The sequence below is a fragment of the Rhamphochromis sp. 'chilingali' genome, assembly GCF_963969265.1.
Source record: "Rhamphochromis sp. 'chilingali' genome assembly, chromosome: 19".
Taxonomy (NCBI): Eukaryota; Metazoa; Chordata; class Actinopteri; order Cichliformes; family Cichlidae; genus Rhamphochromis; species Rhamphochromis sp. 'chilingali'.
Window position 1 is genome coordinate 6,841,719 of NC_137946.1, and position 20,234 is coordinate 6,861,952.

Sequence of the window (20,234 nt, forward strand, 5' to 3'; positions counted from 1 at the left end):
GGACATTGGAAACATATAGGGAAACAGCTTAATGAAATGAAAATTATGACATCACAGTAGAAGAGTAAAATTAAGCACTAAGAAGAAAGAAGCACAGGACTGTCAAAGTAAAACAGCAAGTATAACAAATTACAGACATGACACGAACCAACAAGGGAGGCTTGACAACAAGAAACACACAGACAAGAAATACATGTCATATTAACTAAATGACAAGAACTGGCTTACACAATGGGCTATAGATGTCACATATAACCCTTTTGGATGATACCCAGCAAGTTTGATGCAGAAATATTGTTTCAGTGACAAGATATAGTCCACAATCACTTTTTGGCAGGTCGAAAATGGCATATTATGGGTATTAATGTTCCCTTAAAAGTTATTCAGCTGTCCTTAGAGACTGTTTGAGATATAATGTGTCACATATAACCCTTTTGGATGATACCCAACAAGTTTGATCCAGAAATATTGTTTCAGTGACAAGTTATAGTCCACAATCACTTTTTGGCAGCTTGAAAATGGCATATTATCAGTGTTATTGTTCTTGTACAAGTTATTCAGCAGTTCTAAGGGACTGTTTGAGATATAATATTTGACATATGACCCATCTGAATGACATCCGCCTAGTTTGAAGCAGAAATATTGTTTCAGTGACAAGATATAGTCCACAATCACTTTTTGGCAGGCTGAAAATGGCATATTATCAATGTTAATGTTCCTTTACAGGTTATCCAGCAGTTCTAAGGGACTGTTTGAGATGTAATATTTGACATATGACCCTTCTGAATGACATCCGCCAAGTTTGAAGCAGAAATATTGTTTCAGTGACGAGTTATAGGCCACAATCACTTTTTGGTAGCGCTAAAATGCCATGCTCTCAGTCGTTATTCTTAACAAACAAGAAAGAGTCATGGTGATACTGGCACAATAGGTCTTTATTGTTTTAACTACTATTCGACAGTCTTATAACAAATATGAACAACGACAGTAGACATACTAAACCTGTAGGCATTAATTATTCCATCGTGATGCGTGTAGTCATTCGTGACTGCGCTACACACCGAAAGCAACGTTCTGAAAAGCGTCATAATTCAGTTACAAGAAACGTTGAAGTTCCTTAAATGCATACCTTTGCCTAATAACAAAGTCATAAATGTGTTTGTTTGTTTGCCCCCCCCGTTATATCAGTTGCACGGAAGTAGCTGGCAACGCAAGTAATCCGGGCGCTGCAGCTTTAAGCAGCTGCGCGCGCTCCCGCAGACGGCAATCAGTTTCTGGCAGACAATCACTTTTTGGCACAACACCGGCAAGAGAATATGTTCATATCACTCTTTATAGCCTATTAGTTTTATTTTCGATGCACTCTGAGGTCATAGCAAATTAGAAAAAAACATCCTACTGAGTGATTTTGCAGAACTACCTTCTATTTATAGACTTGCTAATTATTTGGCATTATTGCAGCAAACCAGCCTGGATGACATCGTGACTGGGTTCCAGTGCTACACAAGGGACCTGCTTCAAACATACCACCATGCCAATCAGATTACTTCTTCCATGTCCTCACATGAAGAGGTGACCCTCCTGGATAAGATGGTGAAGGTTTGCTGCGTTTTGGTGAACAGTGTGATAATAAAACCAGGGAAAAATGAAACCTGCTCCTGTCAAATATTCTTAAGTCTTGTGCTGTATAAATAGCGGTAATTTTTCAAAAGATAAATTGAAGTAATTGATAGTAAATAAAGTAACGTTAGTAGTGGGTGATATCGTGTAAATGCTGTCATGATTTTGTGTAAACATTTTGTCCTTTATAAACTATAAATGACATGGATTCTACATGTAACTGATGTGATGTTCTATAAGGTGGTTTTAATAAAAAAAAGAGCAAAAATTAGTTTGTTTCTTTATTCAACTTTTGAACAGTGGTACTCAGTCAGTACATATTCAGTAAATGCAAATTATTTACATGGCAGTGCACTTCAGGCATAAATCTAGATCCCTATATAAAACATTATGGGTCATTCCCACAACCCACAGCTTTACTGTGCTCCAGCAAAGATTCCAATAGCAGTGACAACTCCTCCACATTAGCAGGTGGGATTTTTTGTTTTTGGGGACGGCTCCATTTACCTTTCAATACGGATGGTCTGTTTATGTTTTCATCCAGAGCCGTTTTTGGGCAGCTGAAGAGGAGAAGTCTATCTTATGGCCAACCTCTGGCTGTATCTTGGTCATATTACCCAGAAAAACCCAGTATGCAGGTTCATCTGTAACAGTCCTTGTGCCACAGATCTGCACTGTTGCTTCTACATTAAACAGAAGAGCAGTGACATGGATGCAGGTCTCCACGACTCCGGCCATACAGGTGCAGTGGGCGGCTTCAACATTCCCCTGTGATGCTCACAGGGAATGTTGTGAGCCAGCAATGAACCCAATGCTGGTTCATTCAGTCTTTGAGAGTGCAGTACCTGAAACATACAAAGTTAATTTAAAGACAAGGACTCTACTGAGCCAAGGCCGACATAAATGTGTTTTATCTACTTTCAAATCCATTTTATCATAAATGTAACAAAGTATTTAGAAAGTTAGCACATACATGTAATTTTTCATTTTTTTATCAAATCAAATCAAATCAAAATTTATTTATATAGCACATATTAAAACAACAGTGTTGACCATAGTGCTTCACAGTCAATAAAAACATGAGACAGTTAAAACAAACAATAAAAGAGGACAACAAACAATAGGTAACAACGCAACAAGCTAAAACAGCCAACTAGACAGAATCAAAAGCCAAAGTAAAAAAATACGTTTTAAGACGTAATTTAAAAGACTGGATAGACTCGGCAGTGCGAATATGAACGGGGAGGTTATTCCAGAGTCTGGGTGCCACGGATGCAAAGGCCCGGTCGTTTATGTATCCATCTATAGAACGCTGCATGTTATATTCCAAATCTGCCTGTTCTCTTTCAGAAACCTGCCTTCAGAAAATGAACCTAAAGTATGTAATGCAAGGATGTCATCACTTTCAAGATGGAGAAAGCATAAAGTTTGACTTTAGGTGACAATTATGGACACGTAATATGATAAGGAGATTCTGCAGGTCATTAATCAATGTATTATAGTAAAAAATTTATTTTTTGTGACACAGGACACAAACATGGAAGCAAGATATATAATTAGGATTATTTATAATAAATATGAATAAATAATTGCAATTTCTTTAACCATTGAGAATAACTAAATCCTTCAGGACAATGTCACATCAGTGCACTGAACTCACTATGGCTACGTTCACACTGGAGGTCTTAATGCTCAATTCCGATTTTTTTTAAAAATTTAAATCTGATTTTGTGTCTGCTTGTTCACACTACAAATAAAATGTGACAGCAAATACGGTCCTTTGTGAACCCTCAAAGTGGCCCGCATGCGCAAAAGAAGACGTCACACACAACGCGCTCTGTTTAGACCCAGACCAAACAGTATTGTTTGACTGATGGCCCTTAATATAAAGACTTGTTTCAGACTTTACGTTGTCCAATTTTGCTTTAAGTTATTTTGTTATTTATATATGGCCTAATAATTATCCTTATTGTTGTTTTAGAGAGGAGCGGTGCTTCAAAGGATAGTTGCAGATTTCTGTCAGAATCTGCAGATTATACAGTATAAATAAAATGTTCACGTTGTCTTCCCAACAGTTTCACTAACATCTGCACGGGATGCACACGAAGCGCTCATGTGTTCTCAATGTCTTCTCCAGCGCTGATAATTGGCATATGTTTTGTGTCAGTGAAATAAAAGACGGATTTAATGCGACACGACCATTCAAACAGCAGTTGCTTTCTAAAACATCAGATATGTATCGGATTAAGTACCACATACGAAAGTGACCCAGATCGGATTTGAAAATATCGGATTTGTGCTGTTTTTACACCGTCATACCATGATTGGATATGGGTCGCATACGGTCAAAAAAGTCGAATTTGATGCGCTTTCGCGTGCAGTGTGAACGTAGCCAGAGCCTCCACATGTTCTCACTCTAATTTGCACTTTGAGTGATGGGCTATTGGTAGCAATGGTTTTGAAGGGACTGCCAGAATCGTTCAAACCGTTTGCGATCCATGTCACACAAAGTGAAGTTGAAGTGACTTTTGCTGAATTTAAAACTAAACTGCGAAGCTTTGAAGACACAGAGAAAATGCGCGCTGCAGCGTCAGATGACAACATCATGAAAGCACGTGTACGACCGAGCGACAATCCCACGTTTGAAAAATTGAATGACCGTGGGGCCGGCAACGCAGACATAGTGTGTTTCAGATGCGGATTAAAGGGACACAAAGCCAGGACGTGTCAGCGCAAGCAGTGGTGTAGCGAGTGTAAAAGCACCACAAAGCACCACCCACTCAACATGCAGACGGAAACGGCGGCAAGACAATGCACGGAAAGTTTCCGAGGAGTCGGGTAGCAAAGACTACGCATTCCGGGTAAGCAGCGAGGATGCAGCGTTCCAGTCAGAGCATGGCATCAACAAAAAGGGTCTGATGGTGGACACAGGGGCAACTTCGCATATTGTTACAGATGTAACAAAGTTCAGGACATTCAACGACAGTTTCCAGCCCAAATCACACTACGTAGAGTTGGCTGACGACACTAAGTGCACTGGAGTTGCAGAGCAAAGAGGGGAGGCAGAGTTTTGCTTGATGGACAGCAGGGGGCAGTGCCACAAAACAACCTTGAAACAGGCACTGTACATCCCATCGTATCCACAAGACATCTTCTCTGTGAAAGCAGCTACCTCAAATGGAGCAACTATGATCTTCAAGCAAGGAAAAGACACCCTGCAACACAAAGACGGTACAAGTTTCCCAATACATGAGTACAACAGACTGTACTACCTACAAACAGTAAACACTGAAGGTAAAGACCAGTGTAAGGGTTGCTATGACATGCAAACATGGCATGAAATTCTTGGTCACTGTAATTATGATGACATTCAGAGATTACAGGGTGTTGTTGATGGTATGGCAATCAAAGGAAAAACAGATAAATCTGTCTTGCATTGTGAAGTGTGCACACAGGGAAAGTTTGTTCAAACTAGAAACAGGGACCCTGATGCACGAGCCAAAACCGCCTTAGAGCTGGTACACACAGATCTAGCTGGTCCAGTAGACCCAGAGTCCAGAGATGGATATAGATTTGCACTATCATTCACTGATGACTATTCCAGTGCAGTGTTTGTGTATTTTCTGAAAAATAAGAGTGACACAGCAAAAGCAACACAGAAGTTTTTGGCTGATACAGCCCCGTATGGGCAAGTTAAATGTATCAGGTCTGACAATGGAACAGAGTTTATGGGAAATGAGTATCAGGCACTCCTTAGCAAAAATGGAATCAGGCATGAGACCTCAGGACCATACTCACCACACCAAAATGGTACTGCAGAACGCAATTGGCGCACTCTTTTTGATATGGCCAGGTGTATGTTAATAGAGAAACAGTTACCTAAAGAGTTGTGGACTTACGCAGTGCAAACAGCAGCTGTAGTGAGGAATAGATGTTTTAACAGACGCACAGAACAGACACCATATTTAATGCTGACAGGAAGAAGGCCAAACCTTTCCAGGATGCAGACATTTGGGTCAGTGTGTTATGCCTACAGGCAGAACAAGAGAAAAGTAGACTCAAGGTGTGAGAAAGGAATTTTTGTTGGATATGACAAGAACAGTCCAGCTTATATGGTCTACTACCCAGACAGTGGGAAAGTACAGAAGCATAGACTGGTGAAGTTTGAGACTAAAACAAGAGTAGAGAGACAAACACAGACTGACAAGGTGCCAGATGATGAGGGTGACTTTGAGACACCAAACAGGTTCACCAAGACCAGAGAACAGACTGATGTGAGTACAGAACACACAGATACTCAGGAACAGATCCCAGTAAGCATGTCTGAGATGAGCAGCCAGTCACAGGAGAATGAACTCGACTGCGAGGCTGCAAGGTATCCTTCCAGAGTGAGAAAGAGGCCTGGGTATTTAAGTGAATATGTTACTGATAAGGAGGATTGTGATCAAGTACTTACAAACATGGATTATTGTTACAGAGCAATGTGTAACATTCCCCAAACATTCAAGGAAGCAATAACTTCATCTAACTCAGAGAAATGGGTCAGTGCAATGGATGAAGAGATGCAATCACTAAGAGAAAATGACACATTTACCTTAACCACTGTGCCTGAGGGTAAGAAGATAGTGGGGGGTAGATGGGTGTACGCAGTCAAAAACAATGTTGATGGATCTGAGAGGTACAAGGCACGTTATGTTGCTAAAGGATATAGTCAGAGGATAGGTGTGGATTATGAAGAAACATTTTCCCCTACTGCTAACCTGACTAGTATCAGAGTGTTGATGCAAAAGGCAGCACAAGAAAACATGCTTTTACATCAGATGGATGTTAAAGCTGCCTATCTTCACGCACCAATAGATTGTGAGGTATTCATGGAACAACCTGAGGGTTATGAGGTAAAATCCGACACAAATGAAAAACTGGTGTGCAAGTTGAAAAAGTCGCTATATGGGCTAAAACAATCAGGCCGGAATTGGAACAAGTTGTTGCATGAATATCTGAGTGAGAACAACTTCGTGCAAAACCCCGCTGACCATTGTGTTTACACAAAAATGACAGAAAATAAGAAGGTGATTCTGATTGTATGGGTAGATGACCTGATCATTGCTGCTAGTGATGAAAGTGAACTAACTGTTGTGTAGAAAATGCTTGCAGCAAAATTCAAAATGAAGGATTTGGGTAAACTGAGACATTTCATTGGTATAGATTTTGACCAGAGTGATAACTGTGTAAAAATATCACAAAAACAATATGTGGAAAAAATACTTGAAAGATTCAACATGCAGGATTGTAAAGAAAGACAGACACCTTGTGAGCAAAAACTGAACTATGCTGATGATGCAGAAAGGATGAGTGATGTCAAAAGGTACAGAGAGGCAGTTGGTAGTCTGATCTATTTGGCTACATGCACAAGACCAGACTTGAGTTTTATAGTCAGTAAACTTTCACAGTACTTTACTGAGCCAACTGAAGACCAATGGACTACAGTAAAACATGTACTGAGGTATCTGAAAGGGACAACCGAGAAAGAACTGTGTTACAGGAAATGTGACAACAAAGAACTGAGGTTGTGGGCATACAGCGATGCTGATTGGGTAGCTGATGTAACAGACAGACGGAGTACAACTGGTTATTGCATAAGCTTGTCTGTAGATGGTCCTTTAATCTCATGGAAAACCAAAAGACAACCTACTGTTGCATTATCTACCTGTGAAGCGGAGTACATGGCTTTAGCTGCGACCCTACAAGAAATTGTACCTATTGCAACTGTTACAAGGTATTGATGGACAAAAATATGCACCGCCAAAAGTTCATGAAGATAATCAGGGTGCAATTGCGTTGGCGAAGAATCCTGTGACGAGACAGAGATGTAAACATGTTGACATAAAGTACCACTTTGTGATGTCAACTGTGAGTGCAGGATTATTGTTCAACAGAAGAGATGGTTGCAGATGTAATGACAAAGCCTGCAACAAAAGTTAAGTTGTTCAAGTTTGAGAAGTTTATGTTTGGGCATTAACGTGGTATACGGACATGTATACAGTACTGAGGAAGAAACCTTTTGTTTGTTGTTTTTTTTGTTTACTTAAGAGCATCATAATATGAGAGCAAGTGGGGGTGTTGAAATAAGAAGAGAAAATGCTCTCAATTATGGAGACAGTCAAATGGTTTATTTATGTTTGATGTGTGATTTGCATTTGTGTGGCTGTTAATAAAGTTAGCGCGCTCTAGGGGGCGTATGCGTTCATCAAAAATGGCCGAAGGCTGATGTGTGTTTATTCCTCCCTAAATGCTGTTGATGAAGTTTGCCATGCACGTCAGATTTTCCTGCGCATTTTCATACCTCTGCCAACAGTTTTCATGGATGCCTGGATGATAAACTCAATTGTTACACATGGTAGAGCAGAACGCTGATCATTTTATTACAGATGAAAGACTTTAGATAGTTTTTCAACTCTCAGTGATGCCACAGTGATCCTGTAATTTATGGACGTGCAGCTGAGTTTGAGCCCAGACACGGCTAGTGACGTCAGACTTAAAGACCGGATAAAGATTGATATGAACATATCTATAACTTACGGGAATGAAAATGTCTGGAGCACACCAACAGATATTTGGAGATGGAAGAGAACTGGATATCAGCTCATCTCACAGCTGCTATCCAGACTAGACGCATTCTTTTGGTAACATCCGATACATGAGCTGCCTCATGTTGCTTCCAGGTGGGGAAAGAATGAAAAGATAAACCCTTTTCAACCTTATTCCCTTGCCGGTCGTGCGATCTAACTTTACAACCGACCGCACAGCAAGTACGAACCATAGCTGGTGTTATCCGTGTACTTTCGCTCTTTCGCTAGCGCTTTGTTCGGCCCAGAAATGTGGCACCTCAACCAAAAATCCTGACCACGCCCCCTCTCGTGACATCACGCTTGTGTCACTTCCAGTATTTCAGACAATCCCTTTCTGTCAAGGACTTTTAATTTGTTGTGGGGTTTTTGTAATTTGTTGTGGGGGTTTTGTATTTTGTTGTGGGGTTTTTGTATTTTGTTGTGGGCTTTTTGTATTTTGTTGTGGGGTTTTGGTATTTTGTTGCGGTTTTTTTGTAATTTGTTGTGGGGTTTTTGTATTTTGTTGTGGGGTTTTTGTATTTTGTTGCGGTTTTTTATTTTGTTGCGATTTGCACTTCCCAGCCACCATAGTACGGCAACTTGTTGATCAATTATTAATTCATGTACTAACAGGGACTTAGAAGAGAGAGACCTAATGTTAATGATCCACATTTTGCTATTTTACTCTTTGGTTTAGTTTTAGATACTATCTAGTTATTTCTTTATTGTTTTGGGGAAATAATGGGGGATCGTGTGTACACTGTAAAGACATTAAAACTGATTTTCTATGAAATTTATAGAATTTTCTCATTATTATTAAATACATGACATATCAAAATGACAAAAATCATACACGAATTAGCATGTCTAATGTAGAACAGGATAAGAAACCAACCATCCTGTCGCTCCCATTGAATTGTATATAGCCTATTTAAAATCAAAAACTTAAAGTTGTCCATAGCCTACTGTTGTTACCATCAGCGGAGCAGGGAGAGGGTGGTTTTCCAGAAGCCCGGGTTCTCTAGCATATCGAGACTATCTCTCCACACCGTTACATATTCTATATGTACAGGTACGGCCCCCCTTGGTTGTGGCGTGTGGATACTTCTTTAAGACACTCCGGCTCACGTATAAAACAGCTGTGAGATGTGACACCAGTGATCGTTTGATCTCCACTTGTGTTGTGTGTGTGAGTGCCTTGAGAGTAGTGATGGTAAATTCGATTCTTTTTAATGAATCAGGTTTTTTGAGTCACTGAGTCAGTTGTCCAGAGAGTGCAAAAAATGTCCATTTTCACTCAAACTTAATTTGTTTCTCTTTTCATATATATACTACTGCTAAGATGAGTGATTGAAAAAGAAAAACAACTATTTTATAGAGCAAAAAAGAGCAAAAAAAAATTAAGATTTCTAAAGGAACATTTATTTTATTTATTTTTATTTTATTTTATTAGTATTTTCTTCAAATGTGTCAAATATATATTTTCTCATCTAAATGTCCACTGAGTTGTGAGCCAGGGGTCAGTAATGCGCCTTAACATTGGTTGCCTACCAAGTAGCAAAAGAAGAAGTATAGCACTCAGTCGTTCATGCTACGATTCAGCACAGGAAGGGAGGGGGTGAGTAAGTGAGTCGTTCAAGCTATGATTCAGCACAGGAAGGGAGTGAGTCAGTGAGTGAGTCGTTCATGCTACGATTCAGCACAGCAAGGGAGGGGGTGAGTGAGTGAGTGATTCATTCATGCTACGATTCAGCACAGGAAAGGAGGGGGTGAGTAAGTTATCCGGTCGTTAAGTCTGACGTCACTAGCCGTGTCTGGGCCTAAACTCGCAGGTCCATATATCAAACGATCACTATGGCATTACTGAGAGTTGAAAAACTGTCTGTAAATGATCAGTGTTCTGCTCTACCAGGTGTAACAATTGAGTTTAACATCAACAGGTTAAATGTAATATATAAGTCACTTAGACAACCTAAACATGTTATTGTTGGGCTTTTTTCAGTGTTTTATTTGTTCACGAGTAAATTGGTTTGGTTATTAGATTAGATTAGATAAAATAAAACTTTATTAGTCCCCCGGGTGGGTATTTCACACAGCTGAATAAACGTCAAACAGAAAACTGATTAAACAGAAGTGTGAGACGGTCGAGAATTTCTGCCAGTGTCCTGTTATATTTTAGATAGCAAGGAGCAGACGGCCGAGTTTATTAAACTCCACCGAGACAGCGGTGACGCTAATCAGTATGCTAGCCCGTCCAATTTCCCCAGCCGTTTACTTCCGGCCTACCCGACCTTCTGAGGTCCCGGCGCACGTAGACCGCGAAGGCCAGGTCCTCAGGAGGATGCAGCCCATGAATTTGGACACGACCAATATAGCATGTCCTGACTGCGGGGTTTTGGAAACAAATTAAAACGTACAGCTCTGTTATCATTTCCAACATAAATGAAGACAGAAAACTAAACAGCAAGTGAGATAGAAGCTAGTGAGATAGAAGCTAGCGAGCTAGCGAGCTTCTATCTAAATACAATATAGCATGTCCTGACTGCGGGGTTTTGGAAACAAATTACAATGTACAGCTCTGTTATCACTTCCAGCATAAATGAAGACAGAAAACTAAACAGCAGTGACGTTTGTAGGGTTACTGAAGTTTGGCTAGCTGGTATGATGTGCTACGTGACTGCTAGCGACACAGCTATGTTAGCATAATATAAACAAGCTAACTTTTTTCCACTCGATAAAAGTTAACGTGAGTGGTCAGGAACAAATGTAATCGCATGGCAGGATGCTGTAAAAGGACCAAACTTCAGCCAGGAGAACAACTGAGATAATCCATCCACATAGGGTTGCCAACTCCCTGAAAAATAAATAAGGGACACCTCGTGGCCAGGGCCGGGCGACCCAGTTGTCTTCACCCTTCCCAGTGTGGTGAATTTTCTAGCTCTTTTTTTGTGTGTGAAATTATTTTTTTAACCATTTGACTTGAAGTTGATTTAAGTAGATGCATATTCTATTCTTTGTGATATGAACACATGTGAAACAAATGATCATTTAGCCATTTATTTTTAGCTCAAAATGACAACATTAACACAATAAAACAGGTCTCTTTCTTAAACAGAAGCCTGTCATGCTTAACTTTTGAGAATATAAGTAAATCTTTCTTTAAAAGAACTCTGTCCTGCTTAACTTAAAATAATAGAAAACAATAGAAAGAAAAATATTCTTGTAACAGTGCACATTTAGTGCATTTAGTACAATTGGCTTCAGTTGAGGTATTATTTCAGCTTTTCTAATGCTAATCAGCTGCTCCTGTTTGAAAACCCGCTTGTTCCCATGATTACGCATCATAACTCATCATCATTATTCATCTATGTATTATTTTTATGTATTAGTCATCAATTTGTTGTAATCATCTATCCTTGCAGTTGTTTATTACACAAAATAAGTTATATTATCGCACTTCTGGCCACATAGCGCTGATATTCACTGCACATGCCCATATTAACTTTTTCCAGCCAGGTGTTTTCCTTTTCCCATTCTTCCCTTTCTCTGAGGGGAACAAACATTGCTGCTCTAATGCTGGGCTTACACTGTGTGGTTTTAGGCCCATTTTGAGCCGATTTTTGAGTGATCGGACCGATTTTGGCCTTCATCGTGCGTCGTGTAGTATACGTGGGGTAACGAGAAGTGATTAACACCTCACGACCAGCTCCCGATCATCAATCGCTCGTGAGGGTGTCACCACAGGCGCTCACACTGCTCACGCGCAAACACGTAAACGTCGGTGAAAAAGACGGAGCAGCATGGCACTGCAGCGTGTGATCTGGACACAAGCGATGGAGGCACAACTTGTAGAACTTTGGAAAGCTCATCCGAGCCTTTTCCATGTGGCATCACAAAATTATCATGACCACAACAACCGTGAAAATAGTTGGATTTACATTGCTGCTCAATCACAGCTGCCTGATCAGTGTTTTTCATTAGCAATTTAGCAAAGTTGATGGTGGTGGTGGTGTGTCTGTGTGAGTGAAAGACAGAGAGAGCGAGCGACAGATTTTCTGTTATAACCTTCATTTTATGGAGGCACAGTGTGAGCACTCAGGTCGCATCAGAGCATCGGGCGGTATAGTGTGAGACCCTGCATCGTGATCTACCAACTTCTAACCCCTGCGAGTCAATCGTGCAGTTTGAGCAGGAGCTGAATAACGCGACTGAAAAAATCGCACAGTGTCTGCCCAGCATTTGGTGTACTGTCATCCGAGACTTGCACTGCAGTGTCGGCGTTTGTTTCCCTGTTGGCCTTGCTTGTTGTTGTGGTCATCTGTTGTCTTCCGGTATTTTCTCCGCAAGCGACCTTTCCTCGACCAATGAGATGAGCGGTAATCTGAATTGTTATACTCGAATTGTCATAAGTGTGCTGTCAGCTCATTGGTCACAAAGCAGGAGAGGGGCTGAGAATTATGTTTTCAAACAAAGTGTTAATTCCATTAAAAGTTATAGACTACTTTTGATTCTCACTGTATTACGGGACAAAGTGCGTCCCTTATTAGCTCAATACGGGACGTGTACTTTTGTTTCTAAATACCGGACGATTCCGTATTTTAAGGGACGATTGGCAACCCTACATCCACAATACGAGGTTAGTCATTCATATACTGCTGCATGGGCTGGACTGTAGTTACATCCTAAGGTTTTTGTTACAGGAAAAATGATTCTATGTTTCTTTACCTTCTTTTAAATGTACAAAGATGCCCTTTGTCTATGGTTAGATTAGTTTAGAATTATCCTTTTAGACTTTCCCAGCAAAGACATATTGTTTTGGGACATATTGTTTTAGATTGTTTTATCTCTCACAGCTTTCTCCCAGCTCTCTGCTGACGAGACTAGCGCCACATATGGAGTTGTTTATTTTATCTGTTTATTATTTTCTTATCCTGTTCTCACTGTCTCTGTGATTTGTGCCTATAAAAATGCCAAGCCTCTGTTCATGGGTGTGAGTTGTTCTCAGCAGCTCACCCGTGTACACGTTTAGCAAAGAAAGTAACTTTGTCTCATTGTGTCTTTATTTCTCCTGGGTTTTTTACAGAGTTTTCTCCCAACAGTTTTAAAAACTGAGCTTAAATAAATGATTAGCAGTAATAAAAGCCGAGGGAGGTCAACAGTGATCACTGACTTTTTTAGGAGCTTTTTGAGATTAAATAGAAGAAAATACAAAACATTAAACATGTTAACAACACAAAAGCCATATTAAACGCAGACTATTTTAGGCCCGGAAGTAGGATTCGTCACGTCATCACTTAATGACCGGATTCGCTTACTCAACGATTTCACACAGTAAGGGAGGGGGTGAACTCAAATGTGTTGTTAGCAAGTTAGCAGAGCGATGCCACTGTGAACTGAGGAGCTATTGTCTTGATGTGAGTTTTCTACTCGGGTTTTTTCTTTCAGTTCAGAGCAGAAATGTTTCTGTTAGGAAACTGGCTGTTGCTCCCCCCCCAAACACAATTTTAATTATAAGCTAGATATATTTCTACTAATGAAATTAGTTTGCTAACAGCAACAGGGATGAGTCAGTGAATGAGTCAGTTGGGCTTGTTTACGAGTCAGTAAAGTGATTCTCGAGTATTGAACGATTCATTCATGATTCACACATCACTACTTGAGAGTGCTGTATGTATGTGCGTCCGTCAAGAGCCTGTTTCGGCAGCCTCCGTGGGCGCTTCCTCTCCCCTGGTATTCCCCTGGTATCCCCTTAGCTGGCCCTTAGCTTTCCCTTTGGTTGGTCTCCCTTCCCCGGCTTATCGCCTCGAAAAACAGCCATATTCGCCGGTCAGACCACGCTGTGCAGCTGCCGGTGATCTGGGAATCCATCAAAACTGGCAAACCATCCTACCCGTTCTTTCTGCGCATGCGCAAAACACGAAATTAAGTGGCAAACCGTCCTACCTTTGTTAATAAGAGCTAGAAACATACGCTGACGGGTAAAATTAAGTGCCAAACCATGCTACCTTTGTGAATTTTACCTAAAAGCATACTTTAACGGGTAAAATGAAGTGGCAAACCGTCCTGGCTTTATGAACATGAGCTACAAGCATACTCTGATGGGCAAAGTTAAGTGGCAAACCGTCATACATACTTAAATTTGTGGTGGAATTACTCTGTGACTGCAGAAATGTGCATAAACTACTTACGGTAGGATGTTTTGCCAAAGTAGGATGGTTTGTCACAGTGGCTAGGTGAGCAAACACAGCAGCGGCACAGCTTCAGCGTTCATGCATACGCTGTCGCCTGGGTACTTTGCAGTAGGGCTGGGTATCGTCACTGATTTCTAGAATCGATTTGATTCCAATTCACAAGGTCCCGAATCGATTCGATCCACGATTTGATTCGATTTAAATCTGGGAAATTTTGCCTTAGACAGTCAGAAATATTATAATTCAGATCAGTACATTTACATATTTTTGTATCTATAAAAAGGAAGCTGACACTTTCCAGACTTTTTCAAAGGTGTAAGCATCACAGCAGATGCCTTTGTGTCAAAGTAGCTGAAGATAAAACACAGAAAAACATGAAGGTGATTTTCCTGGCCTGGGATTTTATAAAAATATTCTGCAGTACATCAAAAACGAAAGAAAACCATTAATCAACATATGAACATTACCTCTGAAGTTACAGCGGTTTTATTAGAGACACGGCTAAGCGTTTTGCATTTTGCATAATTTTAAAAAGTTTACATTTGTTCAGTAGCCTATTGAACAGCAGAAATTAGGCTTTCTTTTCAGAAGTAAGTAGGTGTTGCGCTCTAAAAGAAGTTATAAAATGTACATTTTTCTGTATTGTTGGGAAAATCTTTAAAGACTATTCTTATTTAATTGTGTTTTGTTTTTGGACACATTTCTAGTTAATTTTTGTAGTTTACTGGCTCCAGGAGGTCAGAGTTCAGACGTGTGATGTCATCAGTAAGCGCAGAAAAAAAACAGTGTCTGAGACGTGAGGAAGCGATGTTTTGCTGATGATACGCTATGCTTCCTGTAAACTCCAAACCTGAACTGAGGAGAATAAAGTTGCAAAAAAGGAGAATGGAGTCATGTCTCTCTGAGGGTGCAACATAATCTTGGTGTTTCCGCCCGGTTTGGAGTTTATACCGCAAAGAAGGACGAGCTACAGACTAGCCTTGCTCACTACCCCCCACCTGAACTCGTATGGCAGTGCCATCCCTCCGAGAAAAGGTAGTGAAGGTAAAAGTTTTTCGTCATGTCTAAAGTACAGCAGATGTTTCCTGATTGGGAGCAACTTCTTGAGGAGATAGAGGAAAAGTTACTTACACTGCTAGCACCGGATTTGAATGAGATTTGTGCTGCCCTCAGTTTAGCCGTGGATGAAAGTGAAAAAGACTTACCTCGTAAACTGAGGCGGCGTATTCTCCAGTACTTAGAGGGAGAGGATGTTACTGCACGAGAAGATGAAGGAATGTCTTTGTTGTTGGAATTAGATGACAAAATTAATGAAGTGAAGCAAAAGAGATGCAAAAGTAATGCCCCGTTTCTCATCTGAAGGCCTTTTGTACACTCACTGTACCGACGGGATCTGAAAATAATGGGACAAATTGGAGAACCAAACCAAAAGGACAAATTAACATACACTAGCTTGGAAAGACAAATCCAGAGGGCATTGAAGAGGGGATATGATGAAGGAGAAATTGTTGAAGCCATCATTCAAGCTATAACCCCAGGAACAAAACTGAAAAGCTACCTTGAGAGTAGAGTAGACTTTGCAAGCTCTCAGGCAAATATTATGGACTCATTACATTGAGAAAGATGCCACAGAGTTGTATCACTCGCTCACACGTGCTGTACAGGAGCCAAAAGAAACTCCAATCCAGTTTTTGATGCGAGCATTGGATTTGAGACAACAACTTGTTCTTGCTTCAGAGAGAGTTAAGTCTGGTTTAAAGTACAGTTCGGAGCTCATCCAAAATCAGTTTCTCCAGACAGTACTCACTGGCCTCCATGATGACACCATCCGAGCTGATGTGAAGCTATATCTGCAAAATCCTAAAATCACAGATGAGGTTCTTCTGGAAAAAATGACAGCGGCATACAGTCCGGAAATGGAAAGAAAGAATAAACTGTCAGCTGCATCAAGAGCAAAGATGATCAAAGTTGCAGCAGTAAGTGGGGAAGATCAAGAGGTGGAGAAAGAAAGCAGTATGCACACATCAGACAGTAAGAACAAGCAAGGTGGAGTGGTCAAACGAGACACATTAATGGATAAAGTTGATCAAGGCAACAAGGCTATATGTGAGGCTCTGCAGAACCTCACCACTCACATTGCCAGCCTCTAGCAGACCATTAAGCCTCAGCACATGAGAATGGCCGAACCACCTGACCGGAAATACCAATCACAGCCTAGGAGCACAAACGTTAGACAGTGCCAGCAGTGTCAATCATCCAATACAGGAAACAAATGTGACCACTGTTACAAATGTGAATGAATGTGTGGCAGTACGGAACACTGGGCAGCAGGTTGTCGTAGGAAAAAGTGCTCAGCTAATTCAAGTAAGATCGAAATCATACTTAACCCTGAAGGGGAGAAGCACCAAACCGACCCATTCAGCCTCAAAGCACCCCTCACTGGTAAACAACAACAAATGGCGAGCTGGTAGGCAAAAGATGCCAGGTCTATGGCTTCTTAGGAGGTGTGGACACCACAATATTGTGGGATACCGGCTCACAAGTATCGATAGTGGGGACGAATTGGAGAAAGAAACACCTGCCTGATGCTGAAATGAGGTCAGTGGAAGACTGAGTTCAGCCTGTCCAAAAATGCTGTGGCTGGGATGACCAACAGGCCAATCCAAGTTCCAATCCTAGTCGCCAGTGGTGACATTGAATGCCCCATCATCGGCTTTAATGTGATAGAAGAATTAGCTTTGAGAGATTACACCAGTGAAGACTGTATCCCCCCAGGGCATATGCTGGACAGATTGTGCTCAGCATTTGAGGTGGGGCACAAAACTGCAAGAGCTGTCGTGTCTGTCCTAAAGAAACAAACACCTGACAGCCATCCCCACATAGCCCGAGTAGGAAGGCGACTTGTGACCATCCCAAAGCGTAACATGATGACAGTGCAATGGTGGAGTGCAGTGGTTTGCTAAATAAGAGTGTGTTGAGTGGGTCACATGCAGTGTTGGAGCCGAACTGTGAGACACCATGGCCAGCAGGCCTAGTTGTTAGAGAACAGCTAATTCAGCTCCCCTCAGAAGGTGATGCTAAAGTTGCAGTGACTGTGGAAAATATGACTGACCATTATATCACCCTCTGTGGTCGCACTACACTGGGGTGGCTGCACAATGTTGATGCTATCTACATGCCACAGCTAAAATGTATGGAGGGTGAGCTTTCTAAGACATCAGACGGAAGTACTTCCTTACCCACAGTGCAGTCCAGTCAGACAACAAAAACTGAGCCCTGGGACCCACCAGTGGATTTGAGCCATCTGACAAGTGACCAACAGCAGCAGGTAAAACAGATGCTGAGGGAGGAATGCAATGTTTTTGCAAAAGATGACTGGGACACGGGATGCATTAAAGATCAAGAGCTGGAGATACAGCTAAAAGACAAATTGCCTGTGCAAAAGACATAGAATGCAATCCCCAGACACCTTTATCAGGAGGTAAAAGCACACATACAAGACTTACTCAATCGGGGCTGGATCCAAAAATCTTGTTCTTCATATTCTTCGCCTGTGGTATGCGTCAGGAGGAAAGATGGTGGCCTTCGCCTGTGTGTAGACTATAGGCTCCTGAATGCAAAGACACTGCCCGAGAGACATCCCATCCCGAGAATACAGGAGGTCCTGGAAAACCTTGGGGCAACTCCTGGTTCACAGTATTGGACCAGGGAAAGGCTTATCACCAGGGTTTCATGAGTGAGAACAGCAGACCCTGTACTGCATTTATAACACCATGGGGACTCTATGAGTGGGTGAGGGTCCCATTCGGCCTTACTAATGCCCCAGCAGCATTCCAGCGCTACATGGAGGGATGCCTGGGAGACCTCAGGGATGAAATGTGTGTCCCATATTTGGATGATGTACTCGTCTTTAGCTCAAGCTTCGAACAACACATCCAAAATGTGAGGAGAGTGCTACAGCGACAAAGAGAATGTGGTATCAAATTAAGGCCACAGAAGTGTGACTTTTTCAAATGTGAAGTCTGCTGTGTAGGGCGAGTGGTTTCAGCAGAGGGATACAAGATGAACCCCAAAGAAGTTGAAGCAGTGCAAGCACTGAAACAGGAGAAACCATCGACCGTGAGAGAGGTGAGAAAGTTAATGGGTTTCCTTAGCTACTACAGACCCTACATACAGGACTTCTCAAGGACAGCCAAACCTCTCTATGAACTCTTAGCAAAGCCTAAGTCTGAACACAAGCAGCGTGGAAAGAGTAGGGAGTGCCACCGCAAATCTGCCCAGCTGCCACCATCCCATCCAATCCAGTGGATGACAGTTCACCAAGAGACATTGGACAAAATAGTAAACCAGCTGAAAAACCCACCAATCATGGCATATCCAGATCTAGAGAAGCCATTTGTTCTTCATGTAGATGCCTCTGAGGATGGTTTGGGTGCAGTCTTGTACCAGCGTCAAGGGACTGCCCTGAGAGTCATAGGCTATGGATCATGGACACTGACAGCTGCAGAAAAAAAACTACAAGCTACATTCAGGCAAGCTGGAATTCCTGGCACTGAAATGGGCCATAACAGAATGCTTTTGTGATTATCTGTTTCATGCGCCTCATTTTTCTGTGTACAGTGACAATAACCCGCTGACATACGTCATGAAGTCAGCGAAACTTAATGCAGCTGGACACCGCTGGGTGGCGGAGTTGGCAGATTATCGGTTCACTCTTAAGTACAGGCCAGGGGCAGCGAATCGAGATGCAGATTTCTTATCAAGAAGAGGAAAGCCCATTGAAGACATCATGCAGGAATGCACAGAGGAATGTCAGCAAGATGCCATTGAATGTATTGGGAAAGCCCTATAGAGAGAGAAAACAGGAGAAATGAACTGGATCTCAGCTGTCACCTGTAATGTCAACGCGCTGCCAGAGGGATGCATCGTCTCAGAACCAATTCAGCCGTTTGCAGTTGATGACATCAGAGACTCCCAGGATGCAGACATAGCCATAAACCACGTTTTGTCCCTGAAAAGAACACACACCTACCTGAAGCATAAAGAAAAGATGGCGGAGAGTGAGGCAGTTAGGTACCTTCTTCGGCAGTGGCCCCATTTCCAGATTGATGGAGATGGCATTCTGAGGCGTGAGACCACCAGGAGAAAGCAGTTAGTTGTTCCTGACTCATTAAAGCCCATGGTCTATAAACATCTACATGAGACATGGGACATTTAGGAGCAGACAGGATGGTTGCTCTCGCCAGGGAACGCTTCTTCTGGCCTAAAATGAGGCAGGAAATGGAGCACTATGTCGCTCAGGTGTGTCGCTGTATAAAGAAGAAGAAGCCTAACAGAATAACCAGAACACCAATTCAGAGCATTGAAACCTCTGCGCCGTTTGAGATGATATCCATTGACTATCTGCATTTGGACAAGTGCACAGGAGGTAAAGAATACATACTCGTAGTTGTGGATCATTTCACCAAATATGCCCAGGCATATCAGGGGCGGAGCATGGGGGTGGCTTACTGGGCTTAAGCCCGGGTTGTTTTGTCAGAAGCCCGGGGTCTTTTGGAGTGTAATTTTTTCATAGTTAGATGTCTGGCTGACAACTGTATAAAAGAAAAAGTACACACAATATTCGAAGCACATAGTGCACACTGTGGGAATTTACGACTGTGCGTGAATCCCCCCTGATATTGGTATGATCCGAGCTCAGGCACTAAGAGACTGAGCGAGGGGGCGGGGCAGCTGCCGCCTGTGTGTGCGCTGTTGGAGAAACGGAGCCAGCCATACTAAGGAGAGCTTAAGTTTGAGCAGGTACCAAAGCAAA